Genomic DNA, 17665 nt, shown 5'->3' on the forward strand with positions numbered 1-17665 from the left:
AGCTCTAAATCGTGTGTTAGATAGTTAAGTTAGTACGATTTCAACTAGTAAGACGCATATGTAATCACTTTCCTGTCTTACATCAAAACACAACCCAGCCACTTAAGAAAGAATCACTATAAACTAGAAAATCTTTTTCCGGTCCAGACAAAATTAGAACCGACACTTCAGTCAACATCTGTTTCAATTTTTTGAAACTCTTCTTGCAATGATCGCTCCAAACAAACTGAACAGTCTTTAGAAACAATTTCTTTATCGACATAGCTATCTTCGAAAACCAGTTTACAAAACTTTGGTAAGAATTAGCCAAACCAAGAGAACTAAGAACTTTTGACACATTTCTCGGTGCTTTCCACTGTAATATAGCCTCGATCTTCTTCGAATCAACCTGAATCCTATCTGCTAAAATAACATATCCCAAACACAACTTCTGGTAACTAGAATTTACATTTACTAAGCTTTTCATACAATTTTTTTCTCACAAAATTCCAAAATGATTCGAAGATTTTATTTATGCTCAGCTTCAGATTTCTAATTGATCAAAATGTTGTTGATAAAAAACACTACAAACTGATCCAGATAGGGCTGGAAGATGTTGTTTGTTAAATCCATGAATGCCACAGGAGCTTTTGTCAAACCGAAAGGCATCATCAAAAATTTGTAATGGCCATAACGTATATGTAACGTCATTTTTGGTATGTCACCATCTTTCACTTTCACCTGATAGTAATCTAATCTCAAAACAATCTTGGAAAAGACTGAAGCTCCTTTCAACTGATCAAATAATTCATTGATACAAGGTAAGGGATACCTATTCTTAATCGTCAGCTTATTCATTTGTTGATAGTCTATACAAAACCGCATCAAACCATATTTATTTTTAACGAACAAAACTAGAGCTTCCCAGAGTGAAATACTAGGATGTATTGATTGGCTATTTAATGTCATAGCAATAATGTGCAAGCGTACACTGTCAATGCAAGTATAATAGATAAATATGAGTCTGTCGAATATCGATCCCACGAGGATGGTTGTCTTCTGTCTATCAATGTCAGTGCAATAATTAGATAGGAATGAGATAAATTGTGAATGTAGCTGTCAAAGAAATAACTTGAAACAATAAGATAAAATATGATATCGATAAACGAGGATCGCCAACGTATATATTCAAAAGAATGCTAAGTGCTCACAAGGTATAAAAGAATAGGTGATTGTCGATCCATTATATTGCAATAAATATCATACCAAGCTTAACTTCTATATTTAATCAAAGACATAAACATGCACATTAGCCACACCTTTCGATGATGGTAATGGAACACTATTAAGAACAAGTGGATTAAATTCCTCTAATCCTCAAGCAACTTCCGTTGTCATGCTTGTTAGCTTGAACTGTGATTGCACCTTTTAGTGTCAGTGACTACAATAACAATTCCATGCTAAAAACATTCAAACCCAAAGATTAAACCGTAGAAGCAAGATTAAATAAAATAAAAATTAACCCAAAAATCTTGTGTACTTCCATACTAACATGAAATAGAAAGTAATTAACAACATTTAGAAAAAGAAAAATAAAAGAAACAATTGGAGAACAATATTCCTAGACAACTCGACTTGAATCTATCTATTCACTCTTGTGTCGCACTCAGGGTTTCTCGTCAAGAGCTAAGCTGCATCCTTTTCAAGTCGGTTCACCCGTCAGAGCTTAAGTTGCCATAGCTAAAAGCTTCAAGGGATAAGTTGAAGAAGATGATTCGAAAAGCTCTCTCTCCTCTTTTTTTTTCTTTTTTTTGTGAATATTTATCTTTTTTTTCAAATAGCTCAAGTGTCCTTTTGTCTAAATCACGCTACCTCTGTACGTATAAGTTAGTTCTACCAGACTAGACAGCTCACACATTTTTTTCATATCCAGATAGTTGTCAAGTGCGGTGACAATTCTGGGCGCAATCTCAAATTACCCATGCAGAGACATTAGTACCTAAATATGACAAAATTAAGGGTAAATAAGTTAAGATCCACTGAGTCAAAAGATGTAAATTACTGAACTAAAAATTCTAAAATAAGTTCTAAAAGATAACTAAAAGGGAACAAATTAACCAATAAGTAGGGAGAAAACATATGTTCTTTCTAGTACTATCACACCCCCAAACTTGAGTTTTTACTTGTCCTCAAGTAAAACAGAAACTAGCAAGGCTACACAAGAATTCACTAAGGCAAATGATCATTCTAACAACTTGAATCACCTAAAATCACAATGAATGAGTCACATTCAGATGAAAGAATATTGCATCGACAATACATAAGTATAAATGAATAAGATTGTAACTTCATCAAAACCAGTATCATACTTTAAATCCTAAATTCTACTAATACAACATTTATATGTCTCTTATTTTTGTGAATAAGGGATATCGTTTAATTACTGTACCCTTGTTCCTGAGAAGTAACGATGGAGCGCAACAAACCCTTAGGGAGTACGTAATTGTGCCAACACACACTCATGCAGCGATGACCTTTGGCCAAATTCATTTTTCTAATGCTTGCATTGGAGCGTTCCCTCGTTAACATTTCACAGTACACCCACATCGGAGTGTCTCTTATTCATAACTATATATATATAAACAGCTCTAAAAGACAGATTCATTCCAGATTCAAGGAATGCTACTAGTCATCCATTACTACTACAACCTAAATCATTCATCAAAGAATTGAAGATACAACATTCAGTCAAATTTATCCAACTCATTCATTGATAGTTTACATGATTCAAGAATTCAGCATCGAATGTAACAAAAATTTTCAAACACATTTACATTCACCACATATAAACCTTGGATGTTTCATTAAAAACTAAAAAAAATTTGAAATGTGGGTGTAAAACTAAAACCCATATGCATTCCCCCAAACATGAAGTTTGCATTGTTCCTAATGCACTATGATTAAAATGCGATGACAATAACAATGCAATGAAAATGTTCACAAAAAAAAAATGAAAATTACAGCTACATGCAATGTATGAATACTACAGCTAAAACTTAAAATAAACTTAGTTTGTCTTTGCCATTAATGTGGTTGAATGACGTTTATTCTTCCTCCTCTTTTTCTCCCCCTTCTTATGTTTTTTGTCTTTGGAGCTCTTTCTCTTCTTTTCTTTGGGCTTTGTATGACCCTCAAATCGCTCTTCAAGTTATGGCTCTACCTCAACATCATCGGCTGCTTCTTGTGTAGGAGGGGTCACCTTAAGTGGTCCGGTATAGACCACTATAGCAAATGAGTGATCCTTACTTGTTACCTTTGCTTCTTGTACCGATCTAGCTCCATCTTGCTCCATATTATCATTAGTTGCATCAAAAATCTCGAATGTATTGACAATGTCCTCAACAGATTCTATCTCAATAGCTTCTGTCTCAGTATTTTCTTCCTCGGCCTTCTCGTTCACAACTTCAACACGGACATCCTCCTCTTCCACAACAACTTCTTACTCAACAGTAGGCGTCTCTTGACAAGAAATGATGTTACCCTGGGCCAAGCTATCAATTCTTCCCATGCACTCCTCAACATCCCTTGATTCATCTTCTTTCTCAACATCAGAGACGTTTACAATGGAAGGGGTTTCCACCGATCTGTCTTAGTCAACTAGGACATCTTCCTCGGAGGAAGGTTCATATTCTCAGATAATCGGTGGGAACACTGGAAATTCTGGGAGTGGGGTCAGGCTTAACTGACGTAATGTGGCTACAATAGAGTTGTTATAGGCCCTGAAATAATCGTAGAACAAATTTTGTGATCTGTCCATATCCTCTATTGTAACGACAAGCCTGATCTGCTTATTGATGATTAAATTGGCAAACTTCTCGATATCCTTCATTTTGTGCAGCAATGATGTCTCTGCAGTCAAGCTTGTTCCCTTGCTTTCTGGTTTGATTTTTCCCTTTCTTGTCTTGCTGGTCTCTACCTCCTTCATTGTCAGCATATCTTTGCGACGAGTCATTCTTTCAATAGAGGCTTCATTTATTAAGCCCTTATTCTCTAGGACCTCTTCATCATTACGGGGCATGATCCCTTTCTGCTGGCATAGTAGCATCAGCAACGACAGGAAAACCAAAATTCCAATTTGCCTTACGGCACAGTCAGCAATTTCCTGGTGGAGTATTGCACTGACATCAATCTTTTTTCCCTTGACAATTGAATGTATTGGGCACATTCTATCAATATTTATTGTAGTGCTATGAGTAGAGGGCAGTAGCCTATAGTTGACAAAATGAAACCAGAGTTTGCTTTGTAGTGTCAGAAAGCGACGGTGTATCGTATAATTCTTTTGATGTGACTTGTCCACAATGCTCCTTCGACACATAAATCTTTCACCAACAGGTCCCTTTATCATCTGTGATATCCTCAATAAACATGGAGTGTTCATCGACTTCCACCTTAGTGTTGTACAGCTCATTGATTTTTGTAGCATCCCATGGGATGAAACCTTCTCAAACAAACATAAACTCCAACTCATGGTCTTAAAAGTTAGCGTAAAACTCACGTACCAATTAAGGAGAATAGCTTCCAGGACGCGTGCAGAAAGTCTCCCACTTTAACTTAGAGATTGTTCTAAAGACTTGTTTGCCCAAGTCTTGCTGTTGCGGAAGGAGAATGCCCTGTTATGGGTGGACGTTTTGCTTTGAGATGTTGTTTCAAAATTGGTCTTTGGCTGCTTTCATTAAAAAGATCATCAGCTCTTTTTCTCTGTTGGCATGGAAGAGTCTGACTCATGAACTACAGTTGTAGAGGATGAGTGTTCTTCAACACGCATGGTGGCTTTCTTCACTAATCCTCTCATTCTTGCTATATTTTGTTTGTTTTGTGGAGTGAATATGGTTTAAAGGTACGAACTTGGGGAAGAGAAAGTGAATAAAAATTGCTGCTTGGGTGTTTCATAGTTAGCACAGTGAAGAGGGGTTTATAGTGAGTGAAAGAAAAAGATTAAAAGACGTGATTTTCTGAAGGGAAATAAAGTTGGCGGGAATAATCACGTCCAATAAGTATTGCGCCTGCTCAGATTGAGTAGACAACTAGGTGCCTTTTCATCAAACAGTGGGATTTGAAATTTTTGATCTGCCCTCATTCTTGCTAAGTCAGAAATGATAGTACAATAGTACGAATTGCGTTGACAATAAAGCCCAAGTTCGTCGACAGTGGTACCCGATTTTTCTGCAAAAACATAAATAATTATAATAAATCAAACTTGAACAGAAACAAAAATAAAATTACATAACAAACTTAATAAGAATTAAATATTTTTGACCAATTTAATGGTCTCTGCCTGCTTGTGATCAATATTCCCAATATAATGTTTCAATCGCTGGCCATTCACTTTGAATTTGTGTCCATCATTTAAATCTCTGATTGTGACTGCACAATGAGGACATGCTTTGACAACTCTGAAAGGTCTAGACCAACGAGAGCGCAATTTACCTGGGTGCAGCTTTAGTCTAGAATTGAATAATAAAACTTGTTGACCCGTAGTAAATTATCGCTGTAAAATAATTCTATCATGCCATCATTTGGTCTTTTCCCTGTAAATTGCAACGTTGTCATAAGCATTTCACCTAATCTCCTTTAGTTCAGTGATATCCAACAGCCTTTTCTTTCTAGCAGCTTCATAGTTCATGTTCACTTGTTTAATTGCCCACATTGCTTTGTGCTCCAATTCAACTGGCACGTAACATGCTTTCCCAAAAACCAATTGATACAGTGACATCCCTAATGGAGTTTTGTATGTCGTCCGCAATGCTTATAATGAGTCATCCAATCTGGAAGACCAATATTTCCTTGAAGGGTTCACAACCTTCTTAAGAATGTTTTTAATTTGCCGATTCGACATTTCGGCTTATCCAATAGTTTGCGTATGATAAGTAGTGGCCATTCTATGATTAACTCCATATCTCTTCAGTGCAGCTGCCACTTGGTTGCAATGAAAGTGTGTACCCTGATCACTAATCAATGACTTTGGTGTGCCAAAGCGGGTGAGCATATGCTTGTGAAAAAATTTAAGCACTATCTTTGCATCATCCTTTGGGACTCAACCACTTCAACCCACTTCGAGACGTAGTCAAACACTACTAATATATATTGTTTTCCAAATGAACTTAGAAATGGTCCCATAAAATCCATACCCTAAACATCAAACAATTCAACCTCCATAATAGGCTGCTATAAAATTTCATTGTGTCGGGATATAGAACCAGTGCGCTGACACTTATTGCATTGATTCACAAAATTTTAGGCGTCTTTGAATAATGAAGGCCAGTAGAATCCTGGTTGGGGAACCTTAACAGTAGTTCGCATGCCACCAAAATGACCTCCATAAGGAGCATCATGACAGTGCTTCAAGATTGAAAGCATCTCCTTTTCTGGAACACAACACCAAATAATATTATCATTACATACCTCGAATAAATACAACTCATTCCAATGATACTTCACTACTTCACGAAGAAATCTTTCTTTTTATGGCCTGTGACACCCAATGGGATTTTTCCACACACTAGATAATTAACCAATTTGCATACCAAGAGGTTGCATCTGTGACACCCCTAAAGTGACCCTAGTCGGAAAGCGGTTTCGGGACCGCTAAACCGAGTCACCAAATTATTTGAATATGATATTTATTGTCTAAAATATGTGAATATGAATGTGTGAAAGTTTTAAGCTTCGATTTAGTCGACTGCATGTGAATTCAGCTAATAGGACTTATGTGTGACACTTTTGAAATGTGATAGGTTAATCTATAGGATCTATTAGTGCATGTAATAAAAGGGTGGACTTGCATGTCAATTTCCCCTTAATTTAGTAGTGGCCGGCCATGACAAGGAAGGAGGACAAAATGTTATGGGCAAAACATGTCATAAACATGTTTTGTTAGTGATTTATGTTAGGAAAAAATAAAATAAGGAGTATGGGATACAAAATATATGCCTTTTATATTAATAAATTAAATGTTAAATGAATAAATAATATGAACTCATATTAAAAGAAATAGGTGATAAAAACAAAGTGGGTTCATCTTTTTCTTCCTCCATTGCCGTACCTAAAGAAAGAAAAGAAGAAATTGAAGTTAAGGCATTTGGTCACCTTTAAGTGGATTAAGGTATGTTAATGCTCTATCATTGAAAATCTTTGTATATTTGGAGTGGCCATCAAGTATAGAAGCTAACTCATGGCAAATGTTTTTTTTTTGAAGTTATGAAGATGACATTCGGTCATGGATGGTTGTATTTCTTTGATGTCGTTTTTGATGCTTTAGGGTATTGAGGGTTGATTATAGATGAGGTGAGTTTCTTGATTAAAATTTGATGGATGTTAAGCTAGTTAGGCAACCAAAGGTTCAATATTTTTTTTTTGTTAGGTGGTTATATGTGCATTTCGGCCATGGTCTTTGCTGGAATTTGAGATTTGTAATGTGATTTTCCTAAATTGTCTATGAATTTTTGGTTGTTGATTTCATGGTAATGGTATATTGAATCCATGACTTGAATCCATGAAAATTTAGTAAGGTTGCATTCGGCAACTTGCTTGGAATTAAGAAATGATGTCTAAGCTTAGGTGATTTCGATGATGATATATATATATTCATAAGTATATTTAGTTGATTCGGCTTTGGTATTTGCATAGATAAAATATGTGTGAAGTTAGTTGTTGTGTTTGGTTAAGGTACTATAAATAGCTTATGATTAATTCATCTCTGGTAAGTTTCATGTATGATATGCTATGGCTTTGAGAATGCATTTTATAAATTAGTTCGAAAAGGAGTGAAATAACAATTATATGTTTGACTATGTATTGGATATTTTGGTTTGGTTTGTCAATGCAATGTATGCGCTTAGGTTATGCTTAAATGGTTAGTGGAAGTAAATGATGTAATGTCAACCATAATTTTATATGTTAACAAATATTATGCTATTTGTTATGATTGGTATGAGTTAAAATGCGGATGTGTATAGATAAGCAAAAGGATATGTTTAGTATTTAGTTAAAGTAACGAAATTGTACTAAAGAGAGTATTAATGCATGTTTGGTACTTGAGATGATTGAGGTGGTGATCTCGAAGCTAAATGTTATAAGGAATAAGTGTATTTCTTGCTAACCGAATTATAATATAATCGAATGTGGTTTTACACAATAGTGATGTGATAAGTTTAAATTTGGTTCATTTAGCTCAAGAACTCAAGGAAACAAAGTCGGATCGTGGAAAAAGGGAAATTGGTCGAATAGTTGGAATTGACGTACATTAGCGATCGAGGTAAGTTTTAAGTATTAAAGCCTATAATGTGATTGAGTATGATATGTTAAGCACATATTAAAAGAATCATAACTCTATTGTAAATTTTTATGCATATAGCCTAATGGCTATTATGAAGTATAGGTAAGTTATTGATGTGATATGTTGCCAAATGGATATGATATTATGAAGTGCTAAAAGGATATGTCAGAAGAGTAAATTTGTGATAAACCTGCTTAGGACAGCAGCAGTAACATGAATTTAGAAAATCATCATAAATTGTTGGAGTTGAATTAGAGGCTGAATAAATTATGAAATTAAAGCTTAATGAGTCTAGTTTCTTATAAAAGAAACCGTGTAAGAAAATTAATTTCCGATAATGAGATATTTAAAGTTGTGTGAGACGGTGTCAGAATGACTCCGAAATCCCCTATTCTGTTTTTAGAAAATCATTATAAATTGTACAAAAATGGTTATAAGATAAAATTTATATGCTTAGACTCCTTAATGAGTCTAGTTTCAAATGAAATCAAATAAAACACATTTTGAATTCTGTAAAATGAGAAATTTGATTTGTAGTGAAGAGTGGTCAGATTAGTCAAACAGTGAAACAGGGGAAACTTTAAGAAAAATCTGGTATTGATTGGCCAAACCTAAAATTCTGGAAATTTTATGGATGGAAGATATACGAGTCTATATTCAGGAAAAATTAACGGCAAGTGATTTGAAGTTTTGTAGCTCCGATTATAAATAATTTAGTGACCATTGCTCCGGAAAACAGCTCGTAGTGAACATGTGATTTTGTTGTAAACATGGATAAAACTTGTTTTAGTTGCTCATAAGCTATTGATTAAACCCATACTTGAATTCTAAATCGTGGTATTGTAAGCTTATGAGTATTTGAATATGAAATGATAGTATATGTGGTATGTGAAGTATATTTGAATAAATGTGAAAGTGTATATATATGTGATAAGGCCTAATGGCCGATGTGATGAATGTGAAAGTGTATACATATGTGATAAGGCCTAATGGCCGATGTGATGAATGTGAAAGTGTATATACGTGATAGGGCCTAATGGCCGATGTGATGAATGTGAAAGTGTATATATGTGATAAGGCCTAATGGCCGATGTGATGAATGTGGAAGTGTACATATATGTGAAGGGCCGAGTGGCCAACGTGATGGATGTGAAAGTGTATAAATGTGATAAGTCCCGAAGGGCATTTGTGTCAGTACTATATCCGGGTTAAAACCCCGTAGGCTTTATGCGAGAATATTATCACTGATTAATGTCCTTAAGCTTCGTGCTCGTACTATATCCGAGCTCTAAAGACCCGATGACTACGTGTGGGGATTTTGTTCGGGTAAGACCCGATAACTTCGTGTGGAGATTATGTCCGGGTAAGACTTCGTAATAAGAATTGCTTATAAATATATTCAATGCGAAAGGTTAAACAGGTATGTACTCCAAGTTTATATGTGAGCTTGATTTGCACTAAATCATAAAGTAGTTATGTGATGCATACGAGAGCAATCTATGAGACTATTCCTATGATTATGTGACATCGGATCTGTGTGAGAGGTGATGTGAAATCATACGATATATCTATGTCACATGAGCTCACTTTTATGTGAAAGTTTATCTGCCTATTGTATATGATGAGATGTGCATATTCGGTAAAGGGATGGTATGCCCGAAGGAAGAGTGAAATAAAAATACGAACAACTATGTCATAATTTGATTGTTATCTGTTGACACTGCTTAAACTTACTAAGCATTGTAATGCTTACTCCGTTTACTCTGTTTCCTCTGTTTTATAGATCTCATTTGGAAGCTACAGGCTCGGGGATCGTCAGCAACTAGTCACACTATCACTATCCATTGTTTGGTACTGCTACGTTTTGGATTATCTTATGACATGTATAAAATAAACTAGTGGCGGAAGAATATTTTGGTTAATGTGTATAGCCATGCGAAATGGCTTATATATGTTTGAGCATAATGTTATAATCATTTGGTATGGAATGGTTAATCGCTATCATAATTGGTGCAATTTATGCTGAAAGGGCTAGTTGAATCATGGAAACTATGAAATAGGTAAAGTCTACCTTAAAGGCAGATGCTGGCAGCAGCAGTGATGTAGATTTGGAAAATCACTAAAAATAGTAGGATTGGAATTAAATAGTGAATAAATTATTTAAACGAACCTTGATGAATCTATTTTCATATGAAAGTAACAAAACGATCATATGGATAGTATGTTAAGAGATATTCAGGTTCTCGTGAGACAGGGCCAGAACGGTTTCTGGATTCCCTGTTCCGAATTTGGAAATTCATTATAAATTAACCAGAGATAATTAGGAGTCATGCCATATATGTATAAATTCCTCTATGAGTCTAGTTTCTATAGAAACAAACAGCATCAGTATTGAAGCTCTGTGCAGGGAGATATCCAAGTCGTAATGCGCAAAGGTCAGTGTAGTCAATCCCTGTAACATGGGAGACTTTGACTAATAAACTGTACTAATTGGCCCAACCAAAAATTATAGAAAAAATATGTAGATGGGCATATGAGTCTAGTTTCAGCGAAAAATTACGAAACTGATTTTCGAGTTGTGAAACTCAAGATATGATTTTTAAGATGACAGTGTTGCAGTTAGCCAACTGCCTGGAAAATTTTAAAATGGACTGCGATAGTAAGCGAATTTAGTCTGTGAACCCCTCGTGTCCGACTCCGGCAACGGTCTCGGGTACGGGGTGTTACAGCATCTATAGCAAATAACTTCTCATCTGGGAATACATTGACAATTTGAAGTATGTTACCATCTTAACTGCCAACTTCCAATCGAAACATATGGTCTGCAACTTGATTTTCTGAACCCTTATGGTCTTTTATCTTGATATCGAATTCTTGCAACAGTAAGATCTAGCGATCAATCTTGGTTTTGCATCCTTCTTCGCAAAAAGATATCTCAATGCCGAGTGATCAGTAAATACAGTAACTTTTGCACCGTCAAGATAAAAATGAAAATTTTCGAAAGCAAAAACTACAGCCAATAATTCTTTCTCTGTAGTGGTATAGTTGATTTGAGCCTCAGTAAGAGTTTTCCTAGCATAATAGATGGCGTGAAATATTTTTCCCTTGCGTTGTCCTAGAACAACACCCACAGTAAAGTTGCTTGCATCACCCATAACTTCAAAAGTTTGAGATGAATCTGGTGCAACGACAATGGGTGCATTTACTAGCTTCGCCTTCAATTGAATGAATGCATCCAAATATGCATCACCAAAGAAGAATTTTTGAGTAATTTCTAATAAATCTTTGATAATACCTGCATGCCCAAGTAAACTGCGAATACCTTTCACATTTGTCGGTGGAGGTAATTTCTCAATGATTTCCACTATAGCTTTGTGTACTTCAATGCCTTCACTAGAGATGTGATGGTCTAATACAATGCCTTCAATTGCCATGAAATGGCACTTTTCCCAATTTAAAACAAGATTTGTCAGCACAACGATCAAAATCATTCGCATAGACTGAGAAATCATCCATTAAAACCTCTAAAGAATATTCAATCATATCTGAGAATATTAACATCGCATACCTTTGAAATGTGTTTGGTGCATTGAAAAGACCGAAAGGCATTCGGCGAAAAGCAAAAGTACCAAAGGGACAAGTGAAGGTAGTTTCTTCTTGATCCTCTGGTGCAATTGCAATCTGATTATACCCTGAATAGCCGTCTAAGAAGCAGTAATAGGATTTTCCATCAAGCCTATCCAACATTTGGTCAATGAAAGGAAGTGGTCCTTCCTTGTGGCAGCATTAGGTTTGCAATAATCCATACTGACTCACAATCCCGTAGGAATGTGTGTAGGAATTAATTCGTCTTTGTCGCTGCTCACCACTATGATGCCACTCTTTCTAAGAACGCATTGTACTGGACTTACCCAATTGCTATCAGAAATAGGGTAGATAATTCCAACATCAAGCTACTTTATAATTTCTTTCTTAACAATTTCTTTCATCATCTCAGTTCATCTTCTTTGTTGCTCAATCGATTGCTTGCCTTCATCTTCCAACTTCATCTTCTGCATGCAAAAAGATGGATTAATGCCTCGGATATCAACAATACTCCAATAAATAGCTCGATTATGTTACTTAAGAATATGGACCAATTTCTCTTCTTAAGTTACATCTAGTGTTACAGAGACAATAACTTGGAGGGTATTATTATCACCAAGAAAGACATATTTAAGATAAGTAGGCAGTGGTTTCAATTCCAGAATAGGAGCTTTGTCGATAGATGGTTTGAAAATTAGAGTTGTTCTGTTAGCTATGTCTAAGGATTCAATCTGCCGTCCATGCTTGAGTTCAATATTATTAGCGTCAACCCTGTTGTCACATTTATCTAAGAATCCAGCATCAGATGTCATCACAAACTCCTCAGAAAGTATTCTTCCTCAACTAGATCATCTAGCACATCGATAGTATAGCATTCTTCTTTATCCTTGCATTGAATAGATTCGAAAACATTGAAGGTAATGTGTTCATCATTAAGTCGCATGGTCAATTCACCTTTGTAAACATTAATAAGAGTTCGTCTAGTGGCTAAAAATGGTCATCCCAAGATTATGGGGACCTCCTTGTCTGCCTCGTAGTCAAGTATGATAAAATCAGCCAAAAAAATGAATTTATCCACACGAACTAAAATATATTTTACTTGCCCTTCAGGTTAAGCCCAAGATCGATTAGCTAGTTGCAATGTCACTGTAATAGGTTTCATGTGACTAATTCCCAACTTTCTAAAAGTTGATAGCAGCAATAGGTTGATGCTAGCTACCAAGTCGCATAAAACCTTTCTCAAATAATGGTTTCCAATTGAACATTGGATAGTAAAGCTCCCAGGATCTTTCATTTAGGGGGCAACTTATTTGTCAAAAGAGCACTATAGCCCTCTGTGAGTGTAATAGTTTCCATATCTCTGAGCTTCTTCTTCCTGGACAAGAGCTCCTTCATAAATTTCCCATAATTTAAAATCTACACTAGAGCGTCTACTAAATGAATATTTACCTGAAGTTGCTTCAGTGTGTTCAAGAACTGTGGGTACTACCTGTCCTGCTTATTCTCCTTGAATCTTTGTGGAAAAGGTAAGGGTAGAGATACATCTGATTGTGCTGACACCTTTGATTGCATCAATAATTTCAAGGGTCAAAAATTAGGCATATGAGTGACAATTTGTGGAACTTCTTTGTCTGATGCATCGATAAGCTCTTCAGATTCAACCTTCTCACTAGGGATCATTTCACTATTAGTTTGAGGTGCGAGAGTAGATTCTGTAGTCGATTCGCCAGTTTGTTTACCACTCCTAAGCGTGATAGCCTTGTAATGTTATTTCCCCCTTTGACTGGGATTTTCCGTGTCACTACGTAGTGTACCTAGAGGTCGAGTATTCAAATTCGAAGCAAGTTATCCTAATTGTGCCTCCAACGCCCGAATGAAAGATGAATTCCCTAGCACAATAGCTTCTATTCAAGTTACAAGCTCCCCCATTAAAGCCTCAAGAGCAGCTAACGAGTCAGAAAGAGAAGCTTGTGTGTACTATTGTCGTCGATGTTTTAGAGCATGTAGATTCGGCATTGAAGAGTGTTGTGATTGTGTCTTATTCTGGTGTGGGTGCATCTGGCTTTGTTGTGGTTGTATTTGGGTGTGCTGATTGTAGTTCTCCTTTTGTTGATTGTAATTCCCTTGTTTTGAATTATAATTGCCTTGAGTAGATATATTCCCATATCGAAATGTCGCAACATTTTGTCCAGCATTCTGAGTTCCCCAAGGCTGTTGATTGCGTGAAAAATTATTATAAGAGTTGCCATTATAATTGTTGCAAATGTTGCTGACATAAAAGGCATTTTTCACATGTTATGAACAATCTTCATAGCTGTGGTTGTCACTGCAAATCTCACTCAAAAAGGTAGGAACATCAACTTGTTGAGCGACTTGTATAGGTGCAACGTCACTAGACCCTTGCATATTTTTTATCATATTTGCAAGAGAAGAAACTTGAGCACTAAGTGCAGATATTGCATCCAATTCAATAACTCCCGGAGTAGCTTTTGCTTGTACAAATCTAGAGAGAGGTTATTGATAATCATTCTGAGCAATTCTCTCAAGACTTTCAATTGCATCATTATAAGTACAATCTAGCAAAGGTCCATTGGCTAAAGCATCGACAAGATTCCTCGCGTTTGAATTCAGCCCATTATAAAAAATCTCAATTTGTGTTTCCTGTTGAATATCGTGCGTGGGACAACATTGAAGCAAAGATTTATAACATTCCTATGTGGTGTGAAGATTCTCACCGTCCAGATGATGATAAGCTGTAATATCATTTTAGAGACGAGCATTCATTGTCAGCGGGTTCAATTGTAAAACAAATTGTGTTGCTAGTGCATTCCAAGAAGTAATTGATTTGGCAAGTAGCCCAAGGAACCATGTACAAGCTTTTCCCTGCAAGGAATAAGGAAATAATTTAATCTTCAAAGCGTCCTCAGGAATGCCTTATTGACTAAACGAACCATAAATCAATAAAAATGATTTAAGATGTTCTCGTGCATCTTCATGTAGCAGCCCAGCATATTGCCCATTAGAATTCAATATTTGAAATATTACTGCCTTGAGTTCAAAATTTTTAGCCTGGATTGTTGGCCTAACAACTCCCTGTTGTAAGTCATCCAACACAGGTACTACAAAATCTCGTATACTCCTATTTGGTATTTGAGCGTCTTCCTGTAATAGTGGGTCATTAGCATTTTCGTTCTTAATCGAGGGTATGACTATAGCGTTTCTTGGCAAAGCCATATTCCTTTGTTCTCGAAGTCTCCTCCATATGGTTCTTTCAATTTCGGCAATAAACTCTTAATTGCTTTTAGTCATACAAAACCTAAAATAAAATGTGCAAATAATGACAAAAAAAAACCAGTTAGTAGCAACTAAATATTATGACATAAAAAACAAAAATAAACATCAAACAAATGCCATCCCCGGCAACGGTGCCAAAACTTGATCAATTGTTTAATGTCACAGCAATAATGTGCAAGCGTACACTGTCGATGCAAGTATAGTAGACAAATATGAGTCTGTCGAATATCGATCTCACGAGGATGGTTTCCTTCTGCTTATCAATGTCAGTGCAATAATTAGATAGGAATGTGATGAATTATGAATGTAGTTGTTGAAGCAATAACTTGAAAATAATAAGATAAAATATGATATTGATAAACTGGGATCCCCAACATGAATATTCAATAGAATGTTAAGTGCTCACAAGGTATAAAAGGATAGGTGATTGTCAATGCATTAAATTGCAATGAATATCTTACCAAGCTTAACTTTTATATTTAATTAAAGACTTAAACATGCATATTACGTACACCTCCCAATGATGGCAATGGAACACTATTAAGAACAAGTAGATTAAATTCCTCTAATCCTCAAGCAACTTTCGTTGTCATGCTTGTTAGCTTGAACTATCACTGCACCTTCCAGTGTCAGTGACCGTACCTTCCAATATCAGTGACCACAATAACACTTCCAGGCTAAAAACATTCAAACCCAAAGATTAAACCGTAGAAGCAAGATTGAATAAAATAAAAATTAACCCAGAAATCATGAGTACTTCCATACTAACATGAAATAGAAAGTAATCAACAGCATTTAGAAAAATAAAAGAAACAATTGAAGAACAATATTCCTAGACAACTCGACTTGAATCTATCTATTCATTCTTGTGTCGCACTCAGGATTTCTCGTCGGAGCTTAAGCCGCCATAGCCGAAAGCTTCAAAGGATAAGTTGAAGAAGATGATCCAAAAATCTCTCTCTCCTCTTTTTTTCTTTTTTCGTGAATATTTATCTTCTTTTTTTTCAAATAGCCCAGGTGTCCTTTCATCAGAATCATGATGCCTTTTTACGTACAAGTTAGTTGTACTAGACTGGACAACTCACACATTTTTGTTCCTATCCAATAGATGTCAGGTGCAGCGACATCAGTACCAAAATATGGAAAAATTAAGGGTAAATAAGCTAAGATCCACTGAGTCATAAAATGTAAATCACTGAACTGAAAATACTAAAATATGTGCTAAAGATAACTAAAAGGGAACAAATTAACCAATAAGTAATGAGAAAACATATGTTCTTTCTAGTACTATCATGTATAAAGTCATGATCTAGTAAATCTTGCAACTAAACTTTCAATTCCTTCTACTCTGTCAGTTCTATATGATAAGGGGAAACCAACACTGGAGTCATTTCAGGGAACACTTCAATTAAAAACTCAAATTCTCGATCTAGTGGTAATCCAGGTAATTTTTCAGGAAACACATCAGGGAATTCATAAATAGTTTAAATCTTGTTAATCTTATTATCACTAGCATTTGAGTTAATAACATACGCTAGAAAAGCTTTACAAACTTGATTTATAAGTTACTACCTCGAACTATTGAAATGATACGAGTTGAACCACTCGTTCTGACACCATTAACTTCTACTATATTACTGTAGCACCCCTAACCCGTATCCATTGCTGGAAAAAGGTTACGGAGCATTACCATTGTTTATAGATCAAATAAACAGCCATGCAGGCATTCGAAATAGAGACACACAGTCGTGTTCCAGCTCGTGTTTGCGCCCGTGTAACTCCTTTACTTGGGCCACACGAACAAGCCACCGGCCCGTGTGTTAGGCTGTGTGAGCATGCTGACTTATGTAGTTTAAAATATACAGGGGACACACGATCGTGTCACTTGGCCATTTGTCACACACGGCTAAGACACACTCTCGTGTCTCTACCCGTGTGGACAAAAATAGGTCATTTTCCAAGCCATATTTCTCACCTAATTTGGTACCAACCTAAACACAACAATTTTCATATAACCAAGTCAAAATTAGACATCAAAAATCAGCCAAGATCAAGTCTTAAACATGTATTATCACCACATACAACCAATATGCCCTTAGGCACCTCAAATGACAACTTAAAACATGTCAACCAAGTATCCAAACTTACCTAAATAACCAAATACATATATGCATATTCAAACCACATTTTACTTTTCATCATTCTACCATATTAAACACACATGAAATATGGTAATGTCACTTATATATATGCATAAAAATATATCAAACACAAGCCATATAAATGGCTAATCTCAACAAAAAAATTATATGCCAACATTGGCCAAATTAACCTATATATGTCATTATAACCGGAATTAATTTACTGAAAGTACCAAAAGCACCGGTGGATAGTGTGAAATAGCTCTGACCAGCTTCCAACCCGTACGAGCTTCCGAATTACTATAAAACATAGAAAATAACATAGAGTAAG

The sequence above is a fragment of the Gossypium hirsutum genome, chromosome D08, assembly GCF_007990345.1.
Source record: "Gossypium hirsutum isolate 1008001.06 chromosome D08, Gossypium_hirsutum_v2.1, whole genome shotgun sequence".
NCBI lineage: Eukaryota > Viridiplantae > Streptophyta > Magnoliopsida > Malvales > Malvaceae > Gossypium > Gossypium hirsutum.